Source organism: Gopherus flavomarginatus, chromosome 20 (assembly GCF_025201925.1).
Source record: "Gopherus flavomarginatus isolate rGopFla2 chromosome 20, rGopFla2.mat.asm, whole genome shotgun sequence".
NCBI classification, from domain to species: Eukaryota; Metazoa; Chordata; order Testudines; family Testudinidae; genus Gopherus; species Gopherus flavomarginatus.
The window spans coordinates 16,423,239-16,435,797 of NC_066636.1; the positions used below are offsets into that span (position 1 = coordinate 16,423,239).

At 52.5% G+C, this 12,559-nt stretch overlaps 1 long non-coding RNA gene across 1 annotated transcript; it reads left to right on the forward strand.

Annotated features, from left to right (window-relative positions):
• The first annotated feature begins 3,169 nt into the window (after positions 1-3,169).
• On the forward strand, positions 3,170-5,695 carry LOC127037879 (uncharacterized). Its single transcript, XR_007770503.1, has 2 exons — positions 3,170-3,582; positions 4,225-5,695. It is a non-coding gene; the product is annotated as an uncharacterized LOC127037879 (long non-coding RNA).
• Positions 5,696-12,559: the final 6,864 nt, after the last annotated feature.

The following is a 12,559-nucleotide window of genomic DNA, read 5'->3' on the forward strand; positions in this document are numbered from 1 at the left end:
ATTCAAGTGGTCCACGGATAGTTCCTTCTAACGTGCATGCCTGGGTGGCCTCACACAAAAGAATGAAGGGCCACCCACCTAATTAGTGATGGGCCCTGATGTCATGGAGTGTGGGGGAGTCAGGGCCATGCACCCCCCACTTCCTGTGATTTACCGTGACTCTCAGCCAGCCAGTAAAACAGAAGGTTTATTAGATGAGAGGAACACAGTCCCAAGCAGGGCTTGTAGGTACAACCAGGACCTCCCAGCCAGGTTCCTCTGGGGGACAAGGATCTTAGACTCCAGACTTGGGGTTCCCTGCCTCTTCCCAGCCAGCCCAAAACTGAAACCAAGAACCCCTCCAGCAGGCTCTGTCCCGCTCCTCCTCTCCCCCTCTCTCTTTGTCCAGTTTCCCAGGCAAAGGTGTTGACTCGCCCCACCCCCCTCCTGGCTCAGGTATCGTCCCTCACCTAAAGTCACCCCCTGCTCTCCCATCCCCCATGCAGACAGTCCCCCTAAAACTAAATGACATTCCCAGGTCAATCCACCCTGCTCCCTACTGCGTCACACCTGGACCCTGGAAATGGCACATATGTAAGGTGAGGTGGTGGCCTTGGGGGGAATAGGGGTAGGTGGGAGGGAGCAGTGGGGTGAGAAGAGGAGGTGGGAGGAATTTGGGATATGCAGGTCTGCAGCGACCAGAGAAAGAGGTGACTTTCCCCAGCTCCAGGGATATGGCTGCTGGGGAGAGACGGCCCTTCTTTCCAGCTCGGGGGCTGCTGCAGTGGGGTAGAGACCCCTCTACTTCCCAGCCCCACTCGAGAGTGCTGCAGCGGGAGAGAGAGGGCACGTCCATCGCATTAGAAAGGTAAGACTACTGATATTAAAATATGAGTTGAGTGCTTTTATTTGTAAAACAAAAAACCACTAATCATTAAGGTGTTTTTTTAATATAATGCTTTTATCCAAAGCGCTTTACAATAGTTAGCTCACAGTACAAACACTGGGAGAGATCATTCAGTGGTCCGCTGAGACCCTCAGCAATTATCAAGTGGTCCGCGAAACATTTTTTTTTTTGAGAACCACTGCTCTAGATGGATGATTTCAGCGTCCCTCGCTGCCTTTGAACCACTCCAGCTGCCCCAGGGGCGATCGCGCCATGCAAACCACAGCACCGGCTGCGCCGGAAACCCCGGAGGTGGAGAGGAGCCTGTCGTCTACTTTGTGTTTCTTTGCATGGCAGCGATGAGTAATTCCACAGCCTGCCTCCATGGGATGCAAATGACAGGGAATGAGATATTCACCCTACCGGGTGGGTAGGTTGCCCCGGCTGTTGTTACAAGTAAAACCCTTAGCACCAGGCTGGGGCATTGGCTCCTAGGGGGCACTGTGCTGCAGGGACGGGGGCATTCTCCCCCAGTCGGGGCTGACCCCACTGCCCCAGTGTGGTGGTCAGGGCTCAGTGCTGCAGGAAGTGGGGCTCAGCAGGGGATGCTCTCCCCTGGGTGTTAGTGCTGGCCAGTGTGGTGTTCAGGAGCGCTATATTGCAGGGAGCAGGATGTAGGGCCCTCTCCCCATGGACTCCAGGATTGCTCCAATGCCCGCCCCCCGAGTTTTGCCTTTTGGCTGTGACGTGGTCCTGATTCACTCTAGGATCCCAGGACACTTTTTTCAAAGAGCCTCATGACCTGGCCCACTCTTGGCAACTCCATCCTGCCTCCCTGGATGGTTTTCTGCTTCCTGCCATCAGCTGTCTTGTTCCTAGGCCATGTTCCCCTCCCGCCCCAGGCGTGGCCGCAAGTTCAGCATGGGGCGTAGAGGGCTTCTTGGCTCGTCTGCAATCTGCACCTGACTCCCCTGCACCTTAGGCAGCCTCTTACCAATGCAACCTGCATGCAGAACACTGCCCTGCTGCATGACACTGTCACTAAGGCATGGGCAGGGAGGCAGCGCTGGAGGGAGGAGAGCTTTATGGAGCACGCCAGCAGTAAAGCTTGACCACCAGCTTGTACGCCTGGGCCCCCACCCAACCGGGCCGCTCCTCTTTCCCCAGTTCCAGTTCCGCTTCCTACATGCCCTGGTGTAAGTGACGGCACGAGGTGCCTGGAGCACTGGGCCCGGATGCATCTCCAAATGCCCCGGTGATCAGAGCCCCGGCGGTCACACTCGCCTTCCAGTCCCATTCATTTGCCCCAAGCGCAATAGGGCTGCTATAGCCTAGCGCTGGTGGGTGCGATGTGTAAGTAGCAGCAGCTAAAGAGTTAACCCATTGCAAGCTCTGCCCCTAAGCCTATTGCTGCTGGGGATGGGGCCGGTGTGTCCTGTGCTCTTGCCTCAGCTCAGTGCCGTGGGGCAATTCCAGTCTTCCTGCATGTAAGGAGGTACCAGGATTCCTCTGCTGCCCCTGGGATGTTAGCTGCAGCATGGCCCAATTGCGTTGATTTTGGAGCCAGAGCACCATGGCCCCTGGGATCATGGTGTGGAGGGATGGAACTCGTGGCCAGAAGTTTTAGGAGTGGAGTGGGCTTTGCTGCATCTGCTTTCTCTGTCTGACTGGACATGGGCCCTAGAGGGCAATTCCCCTCCGAGAGCCAGAGCAGGGGTGCAGCCGGACCGCGGAGAATGAAATTGCAATAGCAGCTTTTGTTGCAGGGAGCGAGTCGTGCATCGAGGGGCGACTATAACGTAAAGAGAGGAGCAAGTGAGTTCTTAGGAGCAGAGCCTGCCTTTCTGTTCTGTGTGTACAGCGCCAGGCACAGCGGGGCCCTGGCCCTTGGTTGGGGCTCCTGGGTGCTATTAATAAATAATAACTCGAAGCTCCTCTCACCAGCCTGCTTCTGCCTGATGCTGCTGGACACTTCAGATTCTAACTGGCATTAGCCTCACTTGTCACCTATGTGTCCCCATCCCGATGGCACCATCCAGATACTTTTTTACATTAAAAAAAACAACCCAACACTTGAGCATTTTTTTTTCGTGAGCCAAACTGTCCATCTCAGCTCAGATGACTAATCGTACACTAATATCTCGGGGTCTTCATCTCACTAGTGACCCTACAATAATACTGCAATAGTTGCCTATGAAACTCAAGGGAATTTTTGGAACACTGCACGTAACAGCTCCAGCGCACACAGCCCCTTGTTCCTTGCAGGGTTCCAATGAATCTTTTCATTTCTATAAGCAAGTATTAAAGTATCCCAGGGTCTTCAGCCCACTGCCCCCTAGCAGCCCTACAATCAAATGGCAGAGAGTGCTGCCCCACCCCCATGGGCGACCCTACAATAACAAACCAGTGTGCATAACTTGTGCTTAAGCCCAACAATGACAAAGGAGTGTACACAGCTAACTCTCCAGGGTAACCCTTTGTCAACAGAACAGTGCGTGGTGCCCAGTGTACAGAGCCCTACAATAACAAACCACTGTTTGCATTGGAGAAATATCTGTGAAGGAAACAGATTTCAGGGTGTGGCTCCCAGGAAGCTACTGTAAACAATGCAGAGAGGAAAGAGTTGGACATTCTCAAATGCGGCAGGTGATAGCTCACCTCTCAGGACTCCGGGGTTCTCTGCCCATCTCCACCACTGGCCTTCGGTAGGCCCTTGGGTAAGTCACCTTCTCTCTGTGCTGCAGTCTTCCTGTCTCTAAAATGAAGCTGTGCTTTGAGATCCGTGGCTGGGCAGCCCCGTAGCGCTAAACAGCGTGAAGTAATCTTGTGCAGATGTTTGTTTCAAGTGCAGTGGAAGGGGAGCCGCTGTAATGCTGCTAATTTTTTTATGCCTGTCACAGCTCGAGTTTCTAACTGAGTTTAGGGCCCTGTGGCGCCAGGCGCTGCACGGACAGAGTGAGAGCCAGGAGCTCATGATCTAAACAGATGACAGGTGGGAGGAACAGAGATGGGAAGGAACTTGGCCAAGGTCACACAGCAGGTCACTGGGGTGCTCCAGATCAAGGCCTGGCCCTATCCTGCCCCCAGCCGCCCTGTCACAATCTCCCCGCTGTCATATCGCCTGTGCATTTCCTTCGTTAATTTTGCTGCCTCTCTGAGCACAGCTCTTTATTTGGACTAGCCACCCCCAGGGGACACAGACTTCAAACGCCAAAGGATTGTGGGTATGTACTTTCCTGCCCACCCCTGCGGCGATGTCTCCAAAGCTCTTCTGCTTCATTCCCCCCGTTTGCGTTCCTCACCCCCTGCCGCCAACGAGGTTTATTTCAAATGTTTTCACTTCCCCTCTTTTTTGGCAGTGAAACTGCAGCTTCATCACAGTTCTCGGCCAGCTCCTGGCTCTTCAGCTTCCAAACATGTGCTGTAAGGTACGTTCAGTCCCTGTGTGACTTCTCCTTCTGCACCGCATGCAGGTCACAGTGCCAGCCAGAGCCAGCCAGCTGCAAATTGTGTGTAAATGGAACACACTTGGAAAATGTGAGTCGAACCTCCCTCCCCCACACCCTCTCCACTTACTGCTCCACAGAAGCATATAACATCCTACTACTGCTACCTTTAGTTCAAGTGGCTGTGCTAGTTCAAACCCTGTTGAATTTGTTACGTAAATGCCCCAATCCCTGCTGTGGAAAGCAGCACAGATTCTCCCCGCTTTACTTCCTTCATCAGCAGCCACCCTCCACCCCAGAGGTGGCTGCATTTCTGGGGCAGGGGACTCCATTTGAGGGGGGTAAACACCCGAGAAGAAGAATAATTTGGCACGAAAGGCCACATCTAGGAGAGACGGGGTGGAATGAAGGATGAGAGAATTTAAACTGGCTGTCCCCCCACAGGGAAGGGGTGGGAGCCCCCTTTTGTGGGACAAGGCCCAGGAGAACACACCAAGGGTACAATCCTTCGTGCCTTTTCCAGTACGATCACGCAACCCCTGCACACGGGACCAGTGTCTAATCTCAACGAGCCCCAGGTCAATGCAGACACAGGCCATGGACGTCACGGAAGTAACTGCAGATTTACATTCCACTCAGAAGCCACCTAGCGATCCCTGTGGTGCTTTGGAATCCTTCCGTCCGAAAGATGTCGCGGCAGGGTTGTGGAGGAAGGCTCAAGACACAGAATGTGCAAGTTGTGATGGCGTGCAAATGGAACACGGTGGGAAAGTGCGTGTCAAGCCTGCCAGTGACCTGGTCTGTGTAAGAGGATAACAGCCTACTACTACTGCCAGCAAATGAAGTTCAGCAAATGGGCTCGGAACACCCCCGAGTACTGCACTGTTTGAATCTGAGGGTTAGTTTGGGCCTTTTGTAAAAAGAGTATCCATACACAGCTCAGAATGGTTATTAGTATTTATTGTCTGTATTTCAGCGATGCCTGCAAGCCCCAGGCAGGATCAGGGCACCATGGCACTAGATGCTGTATGCGTACATACCAAACAGACAGCCTCTGCCTCCAGGAGCTCACAGTTTAAGGCTGGAGGAGCTACAGCCGTTCACTGTACCTGCAAAGTCCTCACATCTTCCATTGGCTGTGACAGGCTGACAATTTCCTGCAGTCTCCGGAATGAACATAAGTTCAATCTTATTGAATTCGGTTAACATCTTTGGGATCCAGGGCCAGCTCCAGGCACCAGCAGAGGAAGCACATGCTAAAGGGCGGCATTCCGGCCATTCTTGGGGCGGCACAGTCCGAGTGGCTTTTTTGTTTTTTGCTTGGGGCGGCAAAAATGGTAGAGCCGGCCCTGTTGGGATCCATTGTATTAAAAATGCAATTGTGTGTGTGTGTGTTAATGTGGAATTGTATGTTCAGTATTGTTTCCATAGGAAGGGTAAATAGGAGATCAGCAGAGGGTGATTAGGTGAATTCATGCAGGTTGTAACAACTCCAGAGAAGCCGCCCCCCTGGAGACCGGTCACATATACTGGTTCAAACTGGATTCTCCAGGGACCAACAGCTGGAGGAAGGGTTTTTGGATAAAGAGCCTGGTTTTAAACTGGCTCAGGGCCTTCTCCCCGATCCAGCAAACGGACAGGACCCCAGGGCCCTTTGGGAAGGGTTGGAAGGACAGGGCCTACTGAGGCCTAATAAGACGGAGCAGTTATTCAGAGCTGAAGCTGTGATGAACTTGTACCAACAAGAGATGGGTGTCCGAAGGACTCCTACTGCCAGAATCCATGAGAAGGGTGGGAGGAATCCTTGTGAGCTGATCAGCAGGTGTGGAGGTTCTTTAGTTGTTCTGCATGTGTTTAATCTGTAATGCTTTTACCTGGAAACTAAAGCAGATGTGTCTAGGAAGTGCTGCAGGGTACCTTATAATGGTAGCAAGGACACCGGGTAATAGTACTGAACAGGCAGGTGGAGAGAGGCAATTTCTCCAGAGAGAAAGCCAGCAGGTGTCTTGGGCAACCTAAACACATGGCAGGGAACAGTGCAGCCTGGAGGTCAGGGTGACCAGATGTCCCGATTTTATAGGGGCAGTCCCAATATTTGGGGTTTTTTCTTATATGGGCTCCTATTACCTGCCATCCTCTGTCCCAATTTTTCACCCTTGCTGTCTGGTCACCCTGCTGGAGGTACCCCAACCAGAAGGGCTCCACCCAGAAAAGCAGTGCGTGAGGAGCTGGCCTCCTGAGAGAGAGCGCAGGGCCTTGCTGGGCCACTGAGGGGAAAAATGGGTGCAGCTGCCCTAAGCCAGCCTCCCTGAGTGAAACCAGCTGAGCCAGCAAAAGCACGGATGTGCCAGTATAACGGCTTCTGTTGCAGATCGTCCCCATGCCCACAGGGCTGTGCTAACGGTTGCAGGACAGACCTGGCCTGGGAAAACGCAGGTCGTGAGTCTAGTCTGTCTCTGCTGGCGGCCAGGCGCTATCCCTTGCTGCTGTTACGATTATCATCACTGTGCACTTTTCACAGCAGCTTTTCATCCATTGCTTTCCAAGCTGGTCAGTCTAGTCACCCCTGTTTTACAGACGGAGAAACCGAGGCATAAAGATTTACCCAAGGGCAAAGCTGGGACTAGACCCCAGGTCTCCTGCAGCTCAGCAGGCTCCACTGCCTGCCTTAACAGCACCTCCGTGAGCCAAAGGGGAAACCTGTGTTGCTTTCCTTTGCCGTCCAAATGCCACCTTGGCCAAGCTCTGCCGGACAGGCGGGCTGAATGCAGGCAGAGCCGTTGCTGGGGACTCAAACACTGACCTGGACAAATCTCCCGGCACTTGATGCCTAATGAAAAACTAAATGTCCTATCAGCAAAGCTCAAAACCTCTATAACTCCCTCCCTCAATGTACCCATCTCCCCCTGCCTCCATTGCCTTCCCCAGTGCTGCAGGGATGGGAATTTGCCACTGCTCCCTGGCGCTTTGTAATGATCTATTACTTTATAATAGCTTCCCAGCCCCTACCCCAGCTGGCCTCCTGCTGCAAGGGATGGATGGGAAATAGGTCAGGGATAATGTTTGCCTGGGTGGGGGAAGGGAGGACGCAAAGGGTCTCTTCTTCTCGCTTGGGATTATGTTTATTCCCAGCGTCCTTTAACGACAGCACTTGGGCCCTGTGGGATGATCACTGAAAACAGACGGAGCTCTAATTAGTAGCATTAGGGTAGAACCCAGTGGCCCTGACTGAGACGGGCCCCACTGTGCTGGGTGTGCATATAGGAAGAGATGGTCCCTGCCCTAGAGAGCTCACCATCGAAATAAACCAGCCAGACACAGTGGGGGGAGGGGGACTGAGGCACAGAGAAGGGACACGACTTGCCCAAAGTCGCTCAGCAGATCAGAGCCTGGCCTTGATCCCAGGTGTCCTGACTCATCGTCTCATGTCACAGCTACAGACTGACATCTATCATCTGCCCTGGCCCCAGCTGGGATCAGAGACAGTGAAACTACAGCGACTGTTCCCAGGGCACCTCCAGTCTGCCTAGAAGCACCAGGAGTTGCTCACCAGGGCCCATTTTCTTGATGTTCACTCCCATGCGTGGAGGTGCTTAGGAGTGGGTAGCGGCGGGCGTGGCACAGCCAGAGCGGTGCTGGAGCAGCCAGCTGTGGGGATGGTGGGCTGGGCACCCCACGCCACAGACAGCTGAATCCCCAGGGGGTGTCCGGACCTAGGCAGCAGGGAAATCAATGTTAAGGGGCCAACCCACATGGGTCACTTAATGGAAGAAAGTGGAGGAAGATTTAAATGGGCCTCATTCTCCTTTGCCCTGCTCCCCTGATCCTTGTGCCCAATCTTCCATGGCCCTGATCCTCCCTGGCTAGACTGGCACCTTGCACCATCATTTACAGCAGCACAAACCAAAACTGTCGTATTTCACATCCACCTTGCCCTGATGTACGAGCCACACAGTGACTCGTGGCCAGGGATTTTGTGGGGCTGTCTCACAGCAGCAGGCTGCTGCCTTGCACAGACTGGGCTGTAATTAAGTCCCAACGAGCCATTGTTTGCTTCTGCAGACTGAAGGCCGGGCTCAAATTCCTGCTCTTTTCTGGAACTGGGCCTCCCTGCGTTCAAATAGCAGAGACAACTCGTGTGCAGAGGCTTTACTTGGAGCGGCCTGCACCAGCCTGAGCTCAGGAATGTGGTCCCTGTTCCTCGTCATCCCAGATCTGGTTCGTGCAGAGCAAAATCCAGACCCAGGCTGAGGTGGGAAAGAATCCAGCATGGAAACAAAGAGACTTGCTATTTACTATGTGTATTTTTAGATCTGGCCACTGCAGACTCGCTACTCCAACTTGACACATGTAGTCTGCACAGGAGGGGCACATTTTTAACAGGGAGGGGAATTAACCACTGGAGCAGCTCACCATGGGCTAATGGATTCCCCATCACTTGGAGTCTTTGCGTCAAGACTGGTGCTGTTGTGTATTTGGTTGTCATGGTTTTTGTTCCTATGGCAACTGAGTTAGATTATTAGGGGATAGCCCAGCCAGTTTCAGCTGGTCAGGTGAGCTCCCTGTCTGTAAATAAATGGTATTTTATTAGCTGTCTGCTCTCTGGCCTCAAGTGATTTCTTCCTAAACCGGCTGCCCCCAAGGATATAACAAGTGGCAACGAGGGTGGGATACCGGTGCTGCCCCAGCAACAGAAGGAAGTAGAAGTCAAGGTAAAGAACAAATAAACAAACAAACAAAAACTGCTTATTGGCACTGACTGTGAAAGTGAAACTAAAATCATGGCTACTCTGACCGGGCCACTGGAACCTTTTGATGAGAATACAATGCAGTGGCCTGTGTATACTGAGCATTTTGAACTTTTTGTTATTGCAAATGACATTACGGAAGCAAAGAAGGTGCCAATGTTCTCAATTGTTGTAGAGGCTAAAACCTCCTCCCTGCTACGCAGCTTACTATACCCTGTTAAGCCTAAGACCAAATCTTACAGTGACATTGTGGAAATCCTGGGGTCCCATTTTTCCCCCAAACCAATGGATTAGTTGAAAGATTTGTGCAGACAATGAAACACGCTTTGAAATCAGCAAGGGCACAACACTCCATTCAAAAGCGTCTGGATACCTTCTTACTTTCCTACAGAAACCCACCTCATGCTACGACCAAGGCACCCCCGGCCTTTCTAATGATGGGACGGCAGCTGCGCACTTGCTTTGATCTGCTGAAACCTTCTGAACCCCGACAAATTGTGCAACGTCAGCAGCAATATCAGCTCATCAGACGGGCACCCAGAGCAAAAGACTGAACCTTTAGCTCGGGACAGCCAGTTTTGGCTCGGAATTATACTTCCGGAGCTAAATGGGTCCCTGCCACGATCATCACTCAAACAGGACCTGTTTCCTACACAGTCCGGACTGCAGAGAATCTTACCTGGCGGCGACATGTAGCTCAGCTGTTACCAGTCCTCAGGACACATCTGCAGTTGAGTGGTCTGACTTCACCTCTTCTGGTGAGACACCGAATCAAGAATCACCTGTTCCTGACTGTTCTCCTCCATTAGTGCTGGTGGCTGAGATACCCCTTTGCCCAGCACGAGCTGATACTACCTCCTCACCCGTTCATGCTGCGAACCCTGAGCCCATTGTCAGGCCTGAGCCCATGGTACTTTCGGGTGCAACAACACCAGAAGTTCGCCGTAATCCACCTAGAGACAGAAGATCTCCTCAATGGCTGGATTGTTAGCTAGGGCAAACCCACAGTTATGGGGCAAAATAATCCCCAGGGTTTAGCCGGGCATGGAGGCAGTCTACCCTCCTTCTCTTGTCTAGTGTGCGTTTTATTTAGGGGATGTTCTTATTAAGGGGGGAGGAATATGTTGTATATTTGGTTGTCATGGTTTTTGTTCCTATGGCAACTGAGTTAGATTATTAGGGGATAGCCCAGCCAGCTTCAGCTGGTCAGGTGCACTCCGTGTCTGTAAATAAATGGTAGCTTTGTTAGCTATCTGTGCTTTCCCAAAAGATACACTCTACTTCATCCACCAGATATGGGCTGGATGCAGGAATCATTGAGTGAGGTTCTCTTGCCTGGGGTTATGCAAGAGGTCAGACTAGATCTCAATGGTCCCTTCTGGCCTGAGCTCTATGAATAATCCCTAGAGAATCATTGATTTGGCAGATTTGTCCTCTTTCTCGGCTTGCAAATTGTCTGTGATCAGTCCCTGATTTCCTACAATTCATTGGTTGTTTCCTGAAGGCTCTCACGTCACTAATGCTTGGTTCATTGTTCTTTCAGCACAGTGGTTACAAACATTCCATCTCCAAAGTGTCAGCTGTGTCTATTTTATTTTGACTGGACATTCAGGTCATTTCCTGTGTGGTATCATTTCCAACATCCAATTTCCAGTGCTCTTATGGGACACTAATTAAGTGTGCGTCATGTATACCCCCATCTTCTGGGCCACATAAGAGGATAACAGCCTACCATTGGTGCTGGTTGATGGAGTTGCTCCATTAGCTCAAGAGTTAGAGGCTCCTCTGGCGCTCTTTGGAATGAAGGCCATGGGATCGGTTCTCTGTGATGCCTCAAGGCTGAGTGGGGTCAGCTGTTGCACAGCGAACAGTTCAGAATTGACTCTGCAAATGCTCTCTGATGGTTGCTTAAAAACTGCTGGAATATTGATGGGTGGGACTGGAGCACCGCTGGGCACTGACATAGCCAGCACCAGTGAGCTTGGCCCACATTCCCAAGGACTCAGCACATGCATCCAGAGCTAGATTGTCAGGAGAGTCATGCACTCAGCATGGTGAGTGCTTGGAAAAATCGGGCCCCTAATGGTCTTTGGCCTGGGCCATGCAGGAGGTAAGACTAGAGGCTGCTATGGTCCTTTCTGGCTTTAAAATCTATGAATCACAGGGAGGAGTGTGTGTGTGTTAAATTAGAGGGAACTGTGTTCTCCTCCCCAGGCACACTGATCCCCATGGGGTCCAGGCTGGAGGGTCTGACTGAAGGAGCGGGGTCGTGTTCAGGCCTGCCCAAAGTCTGTTCCAGTCAAACCCATTGGTTGTTCCACTGCCAGCATCCCAGTGCCTATGTCCTTTAGAAACCAACGTCTTTAACTCCCAGGTGACTGTATCCATCCAGGTGCTGGCACCAGCCACCGGGCAGCTCCCCGCAGTGGGAGCATCAGCCCAGAGCAGTGACATAGGTGTCACAAAGCCACAGCCCTTCCTTTGGGGGAGCAGGGGGCGGCTTGGGGAGTGGTGGAGCACAAGGAAAGCAGGGCAAAGGAACTTTACCTGCTGCCAGACATAGAGAGTAATTTTGCTTGCTAATTAATTAACTGGCACACGGCACTTCCCCACTGATGGGAAAACAGCCCCTGAGACCAGAGCTGCCCTGGAAAGGTTCCTCTGCTCGCCCAGATCTTGCTTATACTTCACTAGCAGCGCTGCCCTGGGATGCAGAGGAGAGATGCAGTGGCAGAGGATGCTCTGAGGATGTAGGGCAGCCTGGGCCTGGAGGTGGGGTGGGGGGTGCCCTGTGGTGTCATGCTCAGCAGGACAAGCTACTGCTGCCACCAAGAAATAGCCGGGTGCTCGAATCGTGCCTCCAGCAGCCCCAATGTGCAAGGAGTCTGTGGTCTGGCCACACCCACATTCCAGCAGGCCACACCTCTTTGGAGATGTGAAGCATGATATCTGGGGCTCTGCTAGCACTGAGCAGGGGTGCTGGGTGGGTATTCTGGCCTGCTCTTGAGTGGGTGTGTGGGAATGCCTGTGCACTGTCTCTCCTAAAACACCTGCTAGCCTTGCTATAGATACAAACTGAACCCACCACTGAAATGCAGCCACCTCTGGGATAGAGCATGGCAGCAGTTCAGCAGCCACACGGCAGCAGAGTAGGGCCTGAGGGAGAATCCTGCATGCAGCTGAACCTGGAAGAAGGGGTTTAGTCTGACTTGTCCAGAGACCAGGGTTAATCTCTGTGCTCCAGCCACAAAATACCCATGGGATTAATAATAGACAAGCGGTCCCAGTCTGTGCTGTCCCTTTTATTTGAGGGGCAGTGAGTACCTCATCAGTGAAACCTAGTGAGCCCCCTTTGCCCCTCCCTGCAGTGCAGCACCCCCAGCTGAGCCCCCCACACCTTTGCATGAAATGCAGCTCATCACACCCTGCAGCTGGCAAATTGGAGCCAGCAGTCATCCTGGAGGAGAAGAGATCTTCACCGCTGGAGTCATAAGCTTCCT